This window comes from Perca flavescens, chromosome 22 (genome assembly GCF_004354835.1).
Source record: "Perca flavescens isolate YP-PL-M2 chromosome 22, PFLA_1.0, whole genome shotgun sequence".
In the NCBI taxonomy this organism is placed as follows: domain Eukaryota; kingdom Metazoa; phylum Chordata; class Actinopteri; order Perciformes; family Percidae; genus Perca; species Perca flavescens.
Genome location: NC_041352.1, coordinates 545,612 through 559,852, shown reverse-complemented (window position 1 = coordinate 559,852; position 14,241 = coordinate 545,612). Strand labels below are relative to the sequence as shown.

Sequence of the window (14,241 nt, the reverse complement as noted above, 5' to 3'; positions counted from 1 at the left end):
AATTAAGTCACATTATTCTCCTGTGGCAATTGCTAATTGTTTTGTTGTCTCTAGGTCATTCAATAATATGTTGAAGTCAGAATTTATACAGTATTTATATATTAAAATACTTATACTAATCCTGCACCCTGGGACATTTACATAAATGTATCAAATCAAAAGTGTTTTACGAAGGGCAGTTAATCATATCAAACCGCACTTTGTGTGCCCTCAGGCCAGCTGTTTATTGTATGTGGTTTAACTAAAAATGATTTAGAAATATGTGCATATATCAGTTTTCAGTTAAATAACCCTGCCACGGTATATGTTTTCCTTTTCTGCCAATTCATCAGAGGGATGGGTTGGGTAGCAGCGCTCATGTTGTCTGAGACTAGAATTGGGTGGTGCGAAATTTTGGACACATTTTTATGCATCATGGCCTAAACAAATCGTTATTTGTTAAAATTGTTTATTGTTGTGACTTTGTATTTCGGCAGAGAACTTGATCTTTTTCTCAGTACATTCAGTTTTCCTGAAACCACCTTCTAGTCAGCCTCGGTTTTAATTGCATAGACAGTGCTAGGCTATGATCACTGGACGTAAGTGTGTGTGTGTGTGTGTGTGTGTGTGTGTGTGTGTGTGTATGTGTGTTCTTGTTTAACTATATTTGTGGGGTCTAAAAAATTAGGTTATGGTTAGGGTGAGGGTAAGGGTTGAGGTTAGGCATTTAGTTGTGATGATTAAGGTTAGGGTAAGGGGCTAGGGAATGCATTATGTCAATGACAGGTCCCCACAAAGATAGTGCCACGCCCTATGTGTGTGTGTGTGTGTGTGTGTGTGTGTGTGTGTGTGTGTGTGTGTGTGTGAAAGAGTGTTTAGGTTTTGCACCAGTTCCCCTCCTGTAAATCTGCCACTGAGATTACTGAGGTACGGAAGAGCTCCATCCTTTATGATTGAAACAACTTATGTCCAAGTGTGATGGTTGGAAACACACCCCGCTTTAACTTAATGAACTCTCATGATACAGGCAATTATTTTGGACACAGTAAACCATCTATCTCTCTTACATTTTAAAAAGCTCCAAATAAATTTGTCTGTAGAGAGACTGTGGTTTCATTACCACACTAAAATTAATCTCCTTTTTTTCACACGTCTATGGCAACTAATGGACAAAATTTTTCCTATAACCCCCACTCCAGTCGTTAGGCATTCAGAAAATAGGGCTCTTTTCCTCTTGTAATGGGACTTTCAAATAAATCATTCATAGCACCAAGCTAAATTAAATGCAATAACTTTTCAATGATTCCTTTTAACCTGCTGTGCAGATGGAGTACGCCATTCCATTGCTATGGTGCATTTACTCAACAAAATGTAGCTATAAATGACTTCCGCACAATACAGCCTTTTTAGTTAATGATTTTCAGTTAGGGTTTCAGGAAAATTGAGCCAGGAGAAAGACAGCTTTGAGGGTTGTTTGAGATGCCATATGTAAAGACGAGAGATATGCAGATATTACAGGTGCCTGATAACAAAGGGAAATCTTTCTCTTTTTATTTTCCTATACACTCTATTTCCTCTCAGAGCTGTTGTCTGTATGTTTGGCTGTGACAAATGGAACAGCTGCATTGTGATTGCCAGCTTACAGCCCTTATGCAATTCAGTGCACTGTCTCACAGCAAAGATTACTGTTGTTTTGTTGTCCTCAAAACTGACAAGAATAATTATTCATTTTTGGTTCATTTGCATCCTGATGTGGCATTTTCATGTTTGTTTACACACCACACCAGGCCATTTGGAACAGCTGAGCTGACTGTCACAAGCCAGGAGTCTGCCTTTAGCTTGTAAGTACAGTTTATTGTATGAGCGGCTCACTGAGTAGTTTGAAATTGCAAAGGTCAGTCAACCATTAGAAAACCATACCAGTGCTTCTGTAAGCACATTTAGATAATAGGTACTGTAAGTTACGGTACCTTCTCCCAAAGCATACTGTTTTAGGTTTCATTTCACAACATTCCATTAAGCCATTGGTCTCCATCAATTTCCTATGCAGAGGAAATCCAACTAATGCCGACCTTACACCAAACGACTTTTCACCAAACGACTTTTCAGATTCCATTGTCGCAGACAAATTGCCAAAATCTGAATGAAGACGCACTCCCGTCGTCTCAATGGTTTTGATGTAAGGTGGTCATAAAACTCAGTCCGAGTCAGTCTTTTTCTCGTCTTGACATTCCGACAAAATCAAACGTGTTTGATATTATCGTAAGTTTTAAGTCTTGGTAGTGAACTGAAATCATGTGAATATTGTCAACAACCAATGGGTGCGCTCCCTCCAGCACCAAACAGGAAGCAAAAGGGTAGAGCCAGTGTTGATTCTGGCTGCTATGGCGCCACGCTAAGCTAAACGCTAAAGCGGGAACGTTGCCGATTTTCAACCCTTTTGAAGGAGTTTGACCAGATAAACGCGGACCTGGGGGTACTGCCGCCATTAAACTGCATGTAGGGCAAGACAGAAAATCAAGTTCCTTAAGTTACCACCAAACGCTAGTGGTAGTTTATGCGAACAGCCGCGAACCACCGTGAAGTGGAGCTATTTTAATTTCAGCGTCCATGTTATTCAATCTGTCCTGCCACACCGGCAGCGATCATGCGCGGAGCGACCGCTCCGGCTCGCACTGCAGCGATCGTTTCCTCTATTTCTTCCGCGAGTGAATGTGTCAAGCCAGGCAGGTAAAATACATACAGGAAGGCCACAGTGCAGCTAGACACTTTACAAAATATTAGAATTATAGAATTCATTACCACAGAGGTCAGGGCGACGGGTCTGCAGTCATTCAGTCCTGTGATCTTTGTTTGGGGACAGGGATGATCGTGGGAGATTTGAAGCAGGCTGGTAGGAAGCATGTCTTCAGTAAGTTGCTAAAGATGTCTGCTTAAGTGAGAATTAAGTCAGCTGGAGCTGTTTCTGTGAGGTTTATGAACTCATCTCTAGTGAAAGATGTCTGGGTACTGCAGCTGAAAACTAAATTAAAACTAAAAACAAGATAAAACAATGTGCACTGTAGCTGGCACCATGTTGATCTAGGAAAGTCTATAGTCTAAAAAGTCTGTAGATAAAGATCTATAATCTGGGTATCTACAAGCCTACAATGTGACAACCACAAGAATAGCCTCAAAGCAAATTAGTGTGCACTGCACAATAAAGAAGTGTGTGACACACAAATCGCCCCCATATTTTGCCAAGTGGTAAGAGGTAACTATGCTGTTTGCATTGCTCTGATGTTAGTGGAAAGCCGTGTGTGTCTGAGGGACACGCTATGATTTCAAAGGTTAATGCATGGCAGAAATAGAACATGAGTGGGTTTGATAATCACAGGCAAACAACAGACCAGTGATACACCATGTCAGCTTGAAGATGCAACTGTGTGTATGTGTTTAAAAGACTGGAGAAAAATTTGTTCAGGCAAATAGCTGTGTAAGTTTGATTTGAAGGAGGGATGTGCACAAATATTAACTTTAGGAAGTTAGTGAAACTGGAAGTTTATAATGTATTTGTATAAGATATGCATATAATTGCTAGCTTCATTGCAATGTAGTGTATCAAAGATTTTCAGTGCATACACTTATAATGATCAAGCAGACAGTGTGTCTCTGAAATATGTAATTGGCTGAGATGCACACAATGAACCGTTGATCCTCTATCAGATTTTTCGTTCAGAACTAGTCAATGAAGCAGAAATCACCCCATACTTTGAATACTTCTTAAAGTCATACAAGTGTTGCAAATATTTTTGTTTTGTAGTAAAAGTGCAACATTGCTTCTTCAAAAGTATGTTAATTTGCTACTACTTTGAAACCACAAATTTGTGAACATTAACCACCAGACTAATTAACAGTTTCTTTCCAAAGGCTATCCTAAAATCTAAATTTCCACACATGACTCTGCACCCATATTCACATTTTATTAGTGTTTTTACAATCTATTTTATTAATCTGAGCATTATATTATTATTATTGTTATTATTATTATTAAGTATTTATTGTCACAAACTACCTGCCCTTGTTTTATGATGAATGAATGAATGAATGTTGTATACGTGGATGTGTGCAATATAATTTTCTTTATGGCACCGCTGGGAGGGGCACTCATAATTTTATTGTATTCATTGTAATATAATGACAATAAAGGCTTTTTGTGTTCTTATCAAACATGTTTGGACCTCACCCATTGTACTGTACAGTACTGGCTAAGTTGCACACACACTGTACTGCTGCCGGAAATACTCATTAGAGACCAAATGTGGATTAATCCAACAAATGAAAAAATTTAAATTATATATATGTGTATATATATATATATATATATATATATATATATATATATATATATATATATATATATACATATATAATGCCACGCACTATTATATAGTGCGTGGCATTATGCTGTGCGTGTTATTATATAATAAAGGATTTGTTTGGGTAACTTTTACTGTAAAGTTAGTATTACCAAGTAATGTTGTATTTAGGTCTATACGTCCATCTGTTGTTGCTTTAATGGGCTTGATGGGTTTGCCATATCATGCATTTAGCATATTTTCCAAGCATACTGTACCTTTGAGGTTATTCCAGAGAATATTCTATACAGTATTTGTCTTTGTTTTGGATTGTTGCAATAATAATAATAATAATACATTTGTGATTAATCACGAGTGAACTATGAATCGATATCCATATCATTCACTTTCCAGCCCACATACACTACAACTCATTCTGCCCTCCAGTTTTGTCAACTCTTTTTGTTTTCAACACATTCAGTTGTATGGTTAGGTAAGAGTAGAGGTACTTAGTTATAGCTTGTAGGCGTATAGCCTGCTGCGCTGTTATCTTGCATTACTCAGTTTTTAATGATGCAGCTAAAAAAAAAAAGCATTGATTTGACTGACAGCATTTTTATTTTGTATTTCTTCAGCAGATACAAGCTACATTCAGACAGCCTATCACTGATCTGCAGCCACTCAGGAATATGTATGAAGCTGTTTAGTGCATGCTTGAAGTCATTGAGCTTTGGGATAGCAATCTCATGCTGAGGAGATGTTTATTCAATCTCTTCTTAAAGGATTGAACACTACTTGATGTGATGTCACTGATGACAGCAGGGGGAAGGCTGTTCCATGTTGTTACAGCAGAGTGGAGAAAGCTCCTGTCAAAGCATTTGGTGTAAGCCCTGGGGAATGACAAAGCATGGCTTGGTGGTAACAACTGAGAGATTCAGAGATTCCTGGGACATGAGATGAGGGTAGTAGTGTTTTCAGGTCTGCTGAAAAGTTAGGAGTATGCATTTTGACAAGAAGTTGTTGCAGCAACTGTTCTGCGATGGCTCAGCTTGGTGATGGCATAATCCTTTAGGGCAGGGGTTTCAAACTCAATTTCACCATGGGCCACACTGGAAAATAAGAATGACATCATGGGTCAGATGTGTATAGTAGAAAACGCAAATATCTTTGACCGTATTATTGCATGTCCTATATAGCCTTCTCGCTTACAGTTTTGTTGACATAAAGCCCTTAAAAAGTCAGCAAAAACGTTCCTTAGCCATTATAGAGTTTAGCACAACAACCTGTATGTACATTTTCATGTACATCCTGAATATGAAAACTCTCTGGTTCTGGGGGAATTTCTGAGTCTCAAAGTTGGCAATCAACCAAATTCTGCTTTGAATGTCGCATAATATCCGTTTGAAAAACAGGTTTTGGTTTGGTGCACAGCTAGGCGGGCCAAAATCTATTGTGAACTTAAACAGAGATGTGGGCCAGATCAAAATTTGCTAGGGGCCGGATTTGGCCCTCTGGCCTTGAGTTTGACACATGTGCTTTAGGGCATAGTCCTCATCCATGCCATCATCTTTAGTGCCTTTCTTTGGATGATATCTAGCTGCCTAAGCGTGGTTTGTGAGACATTCATTCAGGCACAAGCCGTTCTCATTCCCAACTCGTAAAACACTGACAATTGGTCAGTGGCTCACTGGTCACAAAAATCCCCCTTTAGCTTCCGAATGGGACACACCGTGCAGAGCAGTAGCTCAATCTTGGCGCTGTAAGATTACGTAGTATTAAGAACGGAGTAGTATAAAGACCGAAAATCTGCATAAGAAGGTTGGTTGGGGATGGGTCAAACAACACAGGAATTTCACCCAGGGGTCTCCTGGGTGAAATTGGGTTTATGTCCCGTTCTTGTCCCGCTTGTCACTAAAACTTACGTTTTGCAACACCACCCCTATCCCGTTGTTGTGCAGCATGTCAGGTAAACGGACAAGTTTAACCCCGCTCACAGCTCCGCCTCTAGGATCAAGCTAGTTGGCCAACTTCCACAATGCTCCGAGAAGTTGTCCAACAAGTTTGCAAATGCTAGACAGACAGTTGGTCCACTGGAGTTTTCTGTCAATGCATATTCCTAGAACTTCCATCTGCTCTGTAAGCTTTTTTGTTTTTTAAGTAGCTCTCCAAAAGAGGAAATCAGGGCAAGATGGGATCATTGCCTTGCACATTTACTGGGCTCAAAGGTGACCTTCCACCTGTTATTGGTGCAAAGATGGTGGAATCATCCACGTAGGAAAACATATTCTAGACTGATGCTATGAATCATCAACGTTGAGGAGGAAGCCCTATAGTAGCTATAACCTAACCATATGCGGGAGGCAAGACTTAAGATTTAGTCTCATATGTCAAAGTCCTGTACGCACACCATCTAGCTCTCTACAACCTGTGTGGTACAAAAACAGCTTCCTGGACTGGAAAAAAAAACATTGCCAGTCAACATAAAGCATAAAGCAATCATAAAGGGAATCCCATTTAGTATATAAACAAAAGTTTTAGAAGAGAAGGTTGTACATTTCTAAAACATGTGCAATAACTGATATGGTCCTTCAGCCCAGTTGGTCCATGCAAATGTTTCAGTTTGTCTCAAAAAATTGCATTAGCTTGGGATCGAGCCAGTTAAAAAAAGAAAAATGTACTCCAAATGTTATGGAAACCTTTTTCCTAATTTCTGTCAAGTGGAGTTTAGAAATGTGAATCTAAGGCAGGCTTGTGTGTGTGTGTGTGTGTGTCTTTGATCTCCTTCCTATAGCACCATCTCTAACTTACAGTATGTGGCTGATCCTCTGGTACACCAGCCACTGAAGATGCTACAGGCCACCAAACATCTGCATAAATGTCTGTGTGTGTGTGTGTGTGTGTGTGTGTGTGTGTGTGTGTGTGTGTGTGTGTGTGCATATGTGCGTCGGTGTGTGCAAATCTGTTCATGCTCTATTATCTCATCTTCTTCAAGTACCCCTTTGAGTTGGGTTCAGTCTTCATGCCACCCGCTCCTTTTGCAATGCATTATGCACTGTTCCACTACATATATTTATTTATTACTGTGTCTTTCAAGATCAAAATGAATAGCAAATAGGCTCCAGCAAAATAAATATTCTAGCAGAAGTGGGAGTCAACTGAGGCCGTCAGACGGGAGGTGTGTCTGAACGTTACAGATCATTCAGATCAAGGTAGATATTGTAGCTGCTTGTCTTAGGCTCCACAGGTCATCAAGTGAACAAGGTCTGAGGGCGAGAGAGGCAGACGAGAGGGGGGGGAGGTGGGGTCTTTTGGAATTCATAATAAGTCTTTCTTTGCCTCTCTTCTTTCTTCTCTTCACACCTGGAGTTGGATGCTCCCACCCACCGTTCCTACATACATACAAGGTTCCATACTGCAGTGTAAATCTGCAGTACCTCCAGGCAAACAAGCAAATGCCTCCGGCCTCCCAAATCTTCCACAAGGCCCCTCTAAAGAGACTGACAAGTAAGAAGCATATTGCTAAACTCCCAAAGGTAACAACCTTTTTCTTCTCCACAAGATGATTCTGCTGCTAAATCTGCTACTAAAGATCAATCTGTTGCCAGCACAAATAGCACTTGGTGAAGGAGCAATCATGAAAATAGTGATAACAACAATAACAATGACAAACATCCTCTGCTCATGTTGAGATCTCAAGTACGTCACAGTTCCACAGTAGTGGCAGGTCATAAACTGTGAATGCTTATGGACTTAGAAATGGTACCTTCATTATAAAATCTTAACTCAGCACATATTCTTACCCACCTATAACCCACTTTCTGATGGATTATGAGGTATAATTAAAAGCATATCAATTTGACAATGCAGAACTCACAAAAAAAGATGATAATTTTTAAGCGTAGAAGTTTTAAGGAGTAGGAAAGTGAGTCAAGGATTAAGTAGGTCAAGATTATTCATAATTTGTAGAACAATATGAATATAAGGAACATACAATATTATTCAATGGAAATATAGTATCTAGTTTAATTACATGACTATATAACTAATTACAACATATCAGAAATAGCTTTTTAAATATTCAACACAACGTCACACACTTAGGAAAACAATAAACAGTTGGGTTTAGCAAATAAACATTGGGGAAGGCTTAAAAAAAATTAAAACGGTTGAGAAACACCACACGTGGGACGCGATCCGGGCTCTTCTGGGTGAAAGCCCTGTGTTTTACCCATCCGCAAACCCAACCAACCTCCTTCTGCAGACTTACATCCTTTCATACTACTCTCTACGGCAAAAATTCACACGTAATGTAAGTCAATGGCGGCCAAACAACGTTGATAAACACGCTAAAAAGCGATTATGCGTCTAGATAACACGCAAAAACGGCATACGAATTGGCGTGTCATACATATGCCACTTTATGAGATGAGTCTGGCTTGTCCACAGCACGGTGGCCCAGGGTTGTCACAATCATGACTTTTAGTTAACGATTTAATTGTCTATTTCTGTTCACTTGCCACACATTGGTGCTGTTGTATTTGAACTTGCAACTGGACATAAATCCCTGTTGTTAATTTCAATGGCTGTTCATCGAAATGATGCGATCATTGGCAAAGGGGTGTCAACTCATATTCAAATACTTTGCTGAAACAATGTTTCACCTGTCGCTCCGCTGCACAGATTTATTTTAATTGCTTGTTCTAAAACTGTTGAGTGGGCCTACCTAATGTAACGACGTGGTTCAAGGCAGTTACTTAGTTACGGATGAAAGGTCCAGAAGAGCACCGTTCTTTCCTTAGTAAGCAGATTATATATAAATAAATCACACTCTCCTGGCCCCCTCACCTACACGCCAAAACAGTGACAGAAAGTTGAAAACCATTGTCAGTGGGGGAAAAAAACTGTCACTAAATGTCTCATTTTCAATACCAACTTTTATTTACGATGCAAAAAATTACTGTCACTGTCCTTGCTCCATATGAAGGAGGCATGATTTTATTTTCAAAAGTTTATAATAATACAACAGGGAAACACAAAGCCTGTGTTAACAGTTCCTGCTTCAGCTTCCAGACTGCGGCCAGGAAGGTTTTGCCTTCAGGGCCAAAGTTGATGTTTACTTCAGGGTTTACTTATATTAGACAACTTTACTAGTAATGTCTTCTAAGTTCCGATCGCCAATACCTTCTTGCTCTGTGCACATCCACCGCCTCTCACTCTCTCTCGGTCGACAACGCACTTGCAAACTTGCAAACAAAACATTTGTGTAGTCGTAAACTATTGGTCTTTTATTCGTTTGATAATATGTCCTTTTGTTCACAGTTCCCTCTGCTTTTTTCTCAATGATCAGTCTTTCGCTCTCTCCATCACGTTTGCAGTTGTGCTCCCAGCTTTCTCGTTTGCGCTTCCAAACTCTTTGTTTGCAATTCTGGCACAAACCTCTTGCGCATGCTACATGTCATTTTTTACAGTTTACAGTTTACAGCCAGTCTTTGTCATAACTAGGAAATTACAGATGAACATTCTTGTCTAATGTCCTAATCCTCTTGGCTGTAAATGTAGCTATCATTACTGAGTTTGTTTTTATGCTATGCTATAATAAAGCACATAACTATAAAGATGAACCAGTTAAGCAGTGCTAACACTGCATATGTACTGTATGTGTCAACCTCTAGATAGAATACATTATATTCACAGCTTCTACATTGTACAACTTAACCAATACCCTAGCACTGTGTATTATCAGACCAACCACAACAATTTGTAGTAAGCTGGATAATAATTTGTCATAACAGACCATATAGCTACTTTATTGACCTACCTGGGAAAGCATTGTAGCTCTGCTCGGGTCCTGCAGATCCCACAATGTTTCATTGTTCTACAGAGAGAAGACGATAATTAATACAGCTCCATTGAGTAAGGCCTCACGAAGAATACATGATTCCCATGGCAAATTAGCACAGTAACGTAGCTAAAGTAAGCCAAAGTTACTTGGTTGGCTAGCATTTAACGTTAGCAGTTAGCTAATGTTAAATGCCAACTTGCAGCTTTACTAGTAACTTAACACAACAAAACAAGAAACATCTCTTAACCATGCTAATAACGTACATCACAGACAATATACATATATGATCAATACTTACACTTTATTAATATTGTAGAAATCCACTGTTTAGAGTGGTTTGTGTGTTCTCCAAAGTCTCTGTTATGGTTTTGGTGTTTAGTCTTATTTTGGTAGTCTTTTTTTCCATTTTGTATTTTGCTCCGTTTCCTGTTTTATTTTGACGGTCTGGTTTTCTGTCTTGTCTTGTCTTGTTTTACTTCATGTCTTTTGTTTTTTCCCGCTCTTGTGATTGCCTGATGTTTCTCACCTGTTTCCCAGCCCTTGTGTCACCTGCCTCTTATTACCTCGTTATCCTCTGGATTTAGTTTTTGTGTTCCCCTCGTCCTGTGTCAGATCATTGTGTACGGTTAATAGGGTTAATTGTGTGTGTTTCGTCTCCAGTTCGTATTCCCGTGTGTTAGTCTTCCCTGTTAGTCTTAGTGTTCCTGTGTTTCTATTTTGACTTGGACTTTATTTTGGATTACCTTTGTGCCTGCCTTTTCCAGGGGCCTGTTTCACAAAACCAAGATAAGGGATTAAGCCGGGATTTCCTGGTTATCCTGGATGAATTTAGCGTTGACTCAGTTTCACGAAAGCAGAGGCACATAAATCACCATGGAGATTTATTCTGTGCAGCTAGCCTGGTCCTGACCAGGCTAACAGCCAGGATTTATTTAATCCTGGAACCTTTTCTGTTCACTCAGCAGTGATTTTACCCTTTTGTTATCAGCCTGGATTAAAATACAACAGGTGCATATTGCTGTTCATTTAAGTACTGTTATTATTTAAAGTTGTGACCATTATTATTTTTTTATAATTATAAATGTGTCATTGTTACTGTTATATTGCTGTATGAAGACTGCTGTTCACATTGTTGTAAGAAGTTTGATGAATATATTATGGCAGTTGTTGAGATAATTAGAAAAGGCTAATAAAATTTCAAATGAGTTTTAAATGAAGTCTGTTACTAAGGGCAATACATACAATGCTGTACATTTCTATAGTTCCCCAATGCACCTTAAATTATTTTAGTTTATAATTTCTTTTTTTATTCTTTAACAATAAGGATCATGTTTGTACTTCTTGCATTGTATTTGGCATTCTTAACACACAATTTGTGTTGTCCAGTAAACTGGGACTATAATTTGGGAGGATTGTACAATTTTAAGAACATATCCTAATTGTACAATCCTCCCAAATTATAGCTGTAGTTCACTGGACCAGTAACTATCTAGTGATGTAGGCTACTGTACGTTCATGTAACAACAGGGAGAGGACACCTTAATGGTTTTTGACCTTATATTTTGCCTGGGGGGAAATAACAGATGAATATACTCCGTTCCATTCATGTTTATAGTGTGCATGGAATTTATCACTTTATTATCTTTATAGTTTCTAGATTTTACAGTCCAATTACTTCAGTGTCTTTATTTTCTATGTCCATATATACCAGGGAGCAAGGCATATAATATGTAGAGAAGGAAACTCGTCCTCTATAAAAAATAAAAAAGCGTGACAGATAATAGCGGACAGACTAAATGATAGTCTAAAAATATACATTTATGAACTACTGCTCTTAAATGAAACCATTCAATGTGTCACTTGTCATTTGCAAAAACGAACACCTGTACACTTTGCATTAAAAGCAAGTAGTGGAAGTTAATATGACTTTGGAAATTAATATTTTAGCCAATGAGAGAGAGGGAGGAACAGAGTGAAAGAGATATACGCTTCATATTCTAGCGTTATAGAAAATGGATCTTCATGGTAAATTTCCTCAGTAACATTATCTTCTGCTTACTTTTAAGGCAAAGAGTACAATTGTTAATTTGTGCAAATGATTAGTAGCCTAATCATTGAATGGTATGATTATGACGGTTTCCATTCAGAGCAGAGGTCAGTTAATGTAGATATTTAGGCTGCTTACACATTCAGTCGGTCTGCGATTGTCTGCTGCTTTCTCTCGCTGTTTCAGTACAGCGGCCATGTTATTTTCTTTTTATTCAAATAATGTGTTTCACGTCATCATACTTCCACAAGAAGCTGCTGTTCACTCTGTATAAAGTATGTACAATGCGTATTCTCCATTTTGGCATCAGTAAATCTGTGATCGACCTCGCGGTCTTTTGAGGAAAGCCGTGGACGCGCATCTATCTGAATTAGTTCAGCCTGGCTCGACCTAGTCGCTCCTCCTCAGCCTAGCTTGGCCTTCGTGAAACGCACCAAGCCAGGATGCACAGATTAGACTAGGTCAAGCCTCGCTTTATCAGTTATCCTGGATTTAGATATTCTGCTTTTGTGAAACAGGCCCCAGAACTCCTTTTGGTTTTGTATATTTTTGTTTTATTAAATCATCAAAACAATTCTCTGCATTTTGGGTCCGCCATTCACCAACCTCCCTCAACACTAACCTTAGCTGCACTGAAACGTCAGGCAGGCAGGCACTGAGCTGTCAGTCAAACGTACTCCAAAAAATCATTAGGCAATGGGGACGCACCCCTGTAAGACCCACCCATGCGAGAGGTTTGTGCCAGAATTGCAAACAGAGTTTGGAAGCGCAAACGAGAAAGCTGGAAGCAAAACTGCAAACACGATGGAGAGAGCAAAAGACTGATCATTGAGAAAGAAGCAGAGGGAACTGTAAACAAAAGGACATTTTATCATACAAATAAAAGACCAATAGTTTACGACTACACAAATGTTTTGTTTGCAACTTTTAAATTTTACCTTTTGAGGTGACAATTTTTTTTGCTCAAGTTAGTGATTTTTGTTTGATACTTTGCTTGGAATTAAAGGCAGAGTCAAGCTTATCACCGTGTCAGCACTGTTTTTGCAAGCGTGTTACTGTCCATAAACAGTGTTTAGTAGCCTGTCTGTTTCTATACTGAATGTGTGTATTCCGAATGCATGTGAGCGAAGTGGAGGGTCCAGAATTCCCTCACCTCCTCACGTAGCTGTTCATTCCCCCCCGCAGTTCATCTGATAAATACAACGTAGCGGTAGGAGTGGGAATTCTGGACCGTGCTCCGGGCATGTTGATTTTCAGGGGCAGCCCCCAACTAAGAACAAACAACAAGCAGAAATAAACAAAACGTAAAGTCGGCCTCTTAGTGACAGCACTGAAATAAAGATGACTAGCCTATATATGCTATACAAAAGAGACTACTAAAGGAATAAATGTATTTGAAAAGTTTATTTCAAAAATGTTTTTTTTATGGAAGTTATCGTGGCCATTTGAATTTGATGGACTTCACAAAATGTGCATGGTATTACAACAAGAAATACCATGACAGCCCTACAATTATGTAATAATTGCAACAGGCCTATACTACAGCCAGTATATATAAAGTAGGCTACCTGACTATTGATTATTTCCACCATTCTTTGCACTTGTTCCATAATCCTGGAGATTCAGTATACCATTGCAGTGTAAATGGACTGTTTTTATATAGCGCTTTTCTAGTCTTAACTACTCAAAGCGCTTTTACATAGTACAGGAACCATTCAACCATTCACACATACACTGTAGCCAAGGCTGCTGTACGAGGTGCCACCTGCTCATCAGATAAACGTTCACACATATTTACACACCTCAGCATGGGACTGCAGGGCCAGGGATCGAACAACCGACCGCTCTACCACTGAGCCACAGCTGCCACAATCTGACCTGTATCTGCTTGTTGTACAGCTCAAGCCACATATAGCTAGTTTGCTTATGATGCGATTAGGATGAGAGTCAGCAACTCCCAAGTCTGAGGCCATGACACTCGGAAACCATTCATTGTTCCCATTGGGTTGGGAGTGACTTGTTGTCACAGCTGAGTT

General features: G+C 39.3%; 1 long non-coding RNA gene across 1 annotated transcript; it reads right to left on the bottom strand.

Moving 5' to 3' along the window:
• Window positions 1–5,020: 5,020 nt before the first annotated feature.
• On the bottom strand, window positions 5,021–10,547 carry LOC114548838 (uncharacterized). Its single transcript, XR_003691432.1, has 3 exons — window positions 10,457–10,547; window positions 10,135–10,191; window positions 5,021–5,425 (listed from the first exon to the last, which is right to left on the bottom strand). It is a non-coding gene; the product is annotated as an uncharacterized LOC114548838 (long non-coding RNA).
• Between the last annotated feature and the right edge of the window lie 3,694 nt (window positions 10,548–14,241).